This window comes from Acyrthosiphon pisum, chromosome X (genome assembly GCF_005508785.2).
Source record: "Acyrthosiphon pisum isolate AL4f chromosome X, pea_aphid_22Mar2018_4r6ur, whole genome shotgun sequence".
Classification (NCBI taxonomy): Eukaryota; Metazoa; Arthropoda; class Insecta; order Hemiptera; family Aphididae; genus Acyrthosiphon; species Acyrthosiphon pisum.
Genome location: NC_042493.1, coordinates 94,865,328 through 94,872,228, shown reverse-complemented (window position 1 = coordinate 94,872,228; position 6,901 = coordinate 94,865,328).

Below are 6,901 nucleotides of genomic sequence, written 5' to 3'. Positions count from 1 at the left end.
AAAATACGTAAAAACGACGAAGATTACAAAATTATTTTGAGTTGGAAATTCATAAAAAATGTTTATTTTTAAATCCAAGATTTGAAAATGTAATGCAAGATTCCTCATAAATTTGTCTACCTTTATCGAAAAAAAAACGTCTACAACAAAGTCAAATTAAATTTTATAAGCGTTTGAGATTCATATTTTTACAACATTTGACATTCACTCGATTTCACATGTAACAATTTCCTTACTTTGTTGTAACTAAAATTTCGAATGACAATCGATATTTGAAAATTTCACTGAATGTTTATATTTTCATTTTCTATACACTTTTTTTTCTATAAATATGAATAAAATTTTATTTGTTCGTTAAAAAAGCTTGAAAATTTAATAAAAGGTTCCTATTATATTGTTTCAAAGCCACATGAAAAAAATTAAAAATCCATAGTCACAATTTTATTTTATAAGGATCTAAAGTTCAAATATTGAAAAAATACGTAAAAATTACGAAAATTTCCAAATTATTTGGAGTTAGAAATTCATGAAAAATTTTCTTTTTAAATCTAAGATTTGAAAATGTAATAGGTCTAAGATTCTTCATAACTCTGTCTACCTTTTTAAAAAAAAATGTCTTCTAGCAAGTCAAATTAAATTTTTATGAGCGTTTGAAATTCAAATTTTTACAACATTGGATATTCACTCGATTTCTCATATAACGATTTTCTTATTTTATTGTAATTAAAAAACGAATGGCTCTAGGTAGATACTTGAAAATATAACTGAATGTTTATATCAGCATTTTCTGTATACGATAACATTTCGAAATTAATTTGACTCTTTTTGAGCTGTTTACGAACATTGTCAGTTTTAAATTTTTTTAGTTTTTTTTTCTATAAATATCAATAAAGTTTTATCTGTTTAGACAAAAAGTGTCAAAAATTAATACAAGGCTCCTGATATATTGTTATAATAGCAGTTGAAAAATATTAAAAATACATTAACACAATTTTTTTTTATAAGCATTTAAAGATCGAATTTTGACAAAATTTATGAAATTAAAATTGAATAATTATTTTGTAATTAAAAATTTATAAAATATTCAACTTTTATATCTAAGGCTTGAAAATTTAAAACAAGATTCCTGTAAGTAGTTAATTCTATTTCCAAAAAATCTAAAAAATACATAAGCACAGTTTATTTTTATAGTCATTTTAATTTCAAATTTAGACGAAATTACATATTAAAAAACCTAGATAACTATTTTAATTATTTTGTTATGATTGTATAATATTATTCATGGGTACTTGAAACTTCTAAAGTATAATATTTTATATCTATGATAGTATCACACTATCACGGTTTGTTGTTGATGTATAACGTGTTATAAGTACCTAATGGATATTGTTATATGATTAATTTGGAATATTTATAGGTAGGTACCTATTATAGGTCAATTTTTTTTTAATACCATAGATAAGTATATATATATGTCTAATACCTAGACTGATATACCGTCTTCGTTCAGAATCGTTTTTCTTATACATTGATATTATATCATTGAATTCAAATTTAATACTACCTATCCATTATACAGTGACCCACTTGTAACCTACTGCACAGAAGAGTGACATCCACTTTCCCACCTTTTTTACAATTGTTATTTAATTTTACTGTATGTTTATATATTATATGAACTTTCGAATTAAACTTAATTGGTACTTCAAAATAATAGTTCAAGAAATTTTTTTCCTAATATCATGCACCATTTGTCGACAGACGACGGTTCTGTTTATGACTTCGATCTGTCGATATAACGTCTTTATCGTCCGATTAACGGCTGTTGTATATCCAAAACTCAGCAATACTAATATTGGTTAGTTGATGTTAGGTACACCATAATCGCTCTTATTTCGTAAAGTTCGTATTTTCGTTTGCTCGAAAAATGTTGAAAATTTATTTGGCTAATTTCTTGAAGACATTATTACGATTAAATGCATTTATTTAGGGTATTTTTTGTTACTTTTTAAAGCATTTTTCGGTTGTTTTGGGTCATTCGAATCCTCGTCCAAGTAATAATATTATAAATCTCTGATGTACTAATTGCGTGTATAATAACTTATTATATTTTAAGTTAATCGTAGCTCTTAAATAATTATAGCTAAAAATCTGAATACATTATAGGTATTGGTATGTTTATTGTATAATATAGGGCTTTTTTCTAAGCATATTTTCCCGCATTTTTATAATTGAATTAATGAATTTATTAAAACTCCGATTTTAAGGAATTTTAAGTGTACGTCGAAAGGTAGCACATTTTACATCTCATTTGTTGCAGTTGCCAAATTCAATTACAAAAGTTGAAAAACAAAATTCTAAACCCCCCACATCCCCTATTATAATTCCATATCAAATTTACCTTACGGGTACTACAATAAAAATAACTCATTAATTATATAAATACTGCTTTATTAATAAATCATTGAATTTACAATAAGCTGGCGAGCACCCTTTCAATTAAAAACTATTTATATATTTATTTATTTGATACGTTGTGTCACTCAATATTTTTCAGAACTGACTATCCACTATAGGTACCTAGCCAGTACCCACCCACCACCCCTTTTAGCTGTGCGACAATTGTCTCACAAAAACCCTCTCGCGCCGCCATTGTCTTTTATAAATTAGTGCCCCTACACGATATTGGTATATTACCGTCAAAATCCACCAAGCAATAACTCCATAAATGTAGATTTTAATAGGAAACAATAAAAACAGTTTTCAACATTAAATTCGTCCGTAGAATAGAAATAATAATGTTTTAAACCTTTAAAATATGGTATGTTTATTTTATGTTGTACAATGAAACTATATAACACAAAACACAAAGTTTTTCAGAAATGTGTATGCTTTTTAAAATGTCTTATATAAAACGGAAGATAAAAAAACAGTAAGTATACTTTTATTTGAAGTTGCTGTCAAATGAAAAATGCCTTCTTGTATAATTTTCATAAGTGTTAATAAATTGTATTAGACCTGTGTGTTCTAACGTTTAAGTTGTCTTAGATTTTTGGATTTATTTATTAACTCTGAAAATAAAGTGAAAAATGAGAACGATCTTTGTTACAGAATTCATAAAAAAATTATTTTGCGTATTTAAGCATGATAATAGTATTTGGATATTATACATATGTTCATTTCTTAAGTAAAGTTGTAGTTTATTATTACCTGTCGTAGAAAAATAAATGTTTTATTTAAAAGATAAAAATGATGGAAATTGTTCAATAACTTGTTTGGAATTAAATTGCAAGTTGTTAAATTGTTATAAATATGACAGCATTTAAACAATTTATCTAAGAAATTGTTAAAAAAGCGTGAAAATGTATTACGCTCTGCTGTATATTATATGTCTAGGAAATTCACTGTAATGGATTTATTAAATTAGAATTCAATGATGTAAAATCATTGTATACGAAAAACGATTCAGGGCGAATACGGTCTGTCAGCTTTTAATTTTACTTAATATATTTTATGATAATATTATGATTAAAGTAATTTATTTTAATATCAGGTATTTAGGTAAATATTAGTATTGAAATGGATTATATACATTTTTGATGAAAATAATGCATTTTAAAATGCCATTGAGTGTATTAAACTATAATTAGGTATATACTTTAAAATCATCAAGAACCTACGAATAATATTTTTAAATTACAACAAAATATCTAAAAGCATTATACTTTGTTTAAAAAATTAAAAACTAGTCATAGTAATTTGCAAATTTTCGTGATTTTCGTGATTTTGACGAATTTTGTTAAAACTCCAACTCCAGTCGCTGATTATTGTGGATTCACATAATTTTTTTTTTAATTTTCACTATTCAAACTTGTGAGGAACTTATTCAAGTATTGTGACAGAGCGAACATTTTATCGACAATATTAGATAAAATAATTATGCAGTTTCTTATGCATAACTGCATAAGTATAGAAAGCTAAAATTGTAAATTGTATAGAAAATGTGAATATAAAGATTTAGTAAAAATTTCGTAGTGTATCTAAAACATTTTTTTTAATGTTGCACCAAAAAATAAATTTGAATTTGTTGAAAGCGTACCTTGCCTAAATATCTCTTATTTTTCTTCATTTTATTTTCGGTTTTTTTGTACGCTTTTCACTTTTGAAAAATATTTGCCTATTGGAAATGTTCAAATTTGACTTCACGAATGCACCAATTAGATTCACTTTCCCAACAGAAAAGATACTGAAGATGAAAATCGAAGCATAATAATTTAGAATACAGTTCGTGTTAACACACAAAACAAATAAGATGAGGATAGCGGTTGTCGCTCTGCTGTACAGTATTTTACAAGTGGGACACTGTAGTGGATGGTGTTAAATTTGAATTTAATTTTATAATATATTTGTATACGAAAAATGATTCTGAAATAAGACAGTCAGTCAACCTATGATATATTAGCCAATGATATTATTGTGAATAAATTTGTTTACCTATTTACGCGGAACCTTGTTTTAAATATTCAATCCTTAGCTCTATAAAAGTTGAACATTTATAAAACTATATATATCTTATGTTTAAATACAAAATTTGAATATTAAATGCCTATATTTAATGTTTGCATATGTATTTTTAATAATTTTCAATTCAATTGTAAGAATACATCAGGGGCCTTGTATTAAATGTTCACGGTTTTTGACCCATAATAAATTTAATTATATTGACATTTATAGAAAAAAAAACTATAAAAATGTATAATGGAAAATGTTCGTAAACAGCTCAAAATGAGTAAAAATATTTTGAAAATGTTATCAAGTATAGGAATAGATAAATAAACATATGTTGTAAGTGTCAAGTATCTACAGTTATTTGTTTTTGAATTACAGCAAAATAAGAAAATCGCTACATAAGAAATCAAGTGAGTATTCAGTCTTGTAAAAATTGAACTTCAAACGTTCATTAAAAATTTAATTTGACTTTCAGGTAGACATTTTTTTTTTTCGTAAAGGTAGACAAACTTATGAGGAATCTTGAATTAAATTTTCAAATCTTCGATTAAAAAAAGGAAAATTTTATTTTTATGAATTTCTAATTCAAAATAATTAAAAACTAGAAAACTGATAATGAAAAAACTAAACAAATTTAAAAATGAAAATGTTCGTAAAAACTGGTCAAAACAAGTAAAAAATGTATTTTTTCTAGAGAATGTTAATATAAACATTCAGTAAAAAATCCATGTACATACATTATATTACGGTCATTTGTTTTCGAGATACAACAAAAACCGAAATCGGTTTTTTTGAAAACCGAATTTGCGTAAAAATTGCCGTTTTTCCTTAATTTTTGTTTTGTTTTTCCCTGCGCGTTTAAAAACTATTGAGAATTTCAAATTTTGGCTTCGCGAATGTAGCAACTAGTTACTGCGTTTGTTGAAGATTATTGAAGCAGTGTTACTGCCCCAAACGGTGATGACAGACACAAAAGAGAACAAATAAAAAAAATATATATCATTTTAAAATCAATTCTAATAATGGTATAAAAAAATTAGAAAAAAAAAAGTTTAATATGTTTTATTTTCAAGATATAATATTATTAAGTTTGAGATTAAAATATTGAAAAACTGAGTTATATGTGGCATATATAATTTTTTCTTTTATTGATAAAGAAAAGCATATTTGGTTGATTCTGTAAGATAAGTTCGTAGATCCTGTAGACTTTATTTTTGTTTTAATATTATAATTAGGATTTTTAAATTTCCTGAATTATTAAATGAAATACCCCGATAATAATATAATACCATTTATGGGTACCTAATTTACAACCATATTAATATAGTAATTCGTAAACCTTTGTTGATAAGTCATTCATTATCGATATTTTCAATAGCTATAACCAAATACGTTTAAATGAAAAAACAATATTTTTTATAATTTCATTTAAAAATTATATAAAGTGAAATATTTTTAATTCAGAATCTTAAAATGAATAGTATTACGTCTTATATCCGTACGCCGGCGCGTTGTATAGGCAATTGCGGAACATGATCAATACTTTATTTGGCGGTAACCTCCTTGTTGTTATCGGTTACGATGACATGATTACGATGTAAACTATGACCAATATTAATTAATGTTGAAAATCGAACAAATGCAGCATATTCGTGCATTTTTAATCGCACAAATGCACAACAACGGATTGACCGTCTGTTTTATAGCTATGCCGCAGTGGGATAATCATAATGAATCCATTATCCAGTTATGGCTGATTGAGTCGTAATTTAACTATTATTATAAAGACAGATCAGAACCGACAAAGAACGAAATCGATTAATATTGACAATATTGTTATGAACGATTGTTTTTTTATTTGTGTATTGATTAATGTAGATATATATTATTTTTGTGTACAAGACGTTAGACGATAAAAGTACTAGCATTTCAATACAACGTTTGGTTTATTTATAATCTCAAAAATACTAAATAGAAACAAAAAAATAAACACACCGCGAAAAAAAGTCCCACCGATAGTAGTAAGTATGAATAATCATTATTCAAAAAGGTGGGTAAGTGGATTTCGCTCTGCTGTACAGTAGGTTACAAGTGGGTCACTGTATAATGGATGGTATTAAATTTGAATTCAATGATATAATATCATTGTATAAGAAAAACGATTCTGAGCGGAGACGGTATGTCAGTCTAGGTATAAGACATAATATTATATTATAGTCTATAGTATTTAAAAAAAATTGACCTATAATAGGTACCTATAATAAATTCCAAATTAATCATATCATAATATTTATTAGGTACTTATAACGCGTTATACATCAACAAAAAACCGTGGTACTATCATAGATATATAATAGTATACTTTAGAAGTTTCAAGTACCCACGAATAATA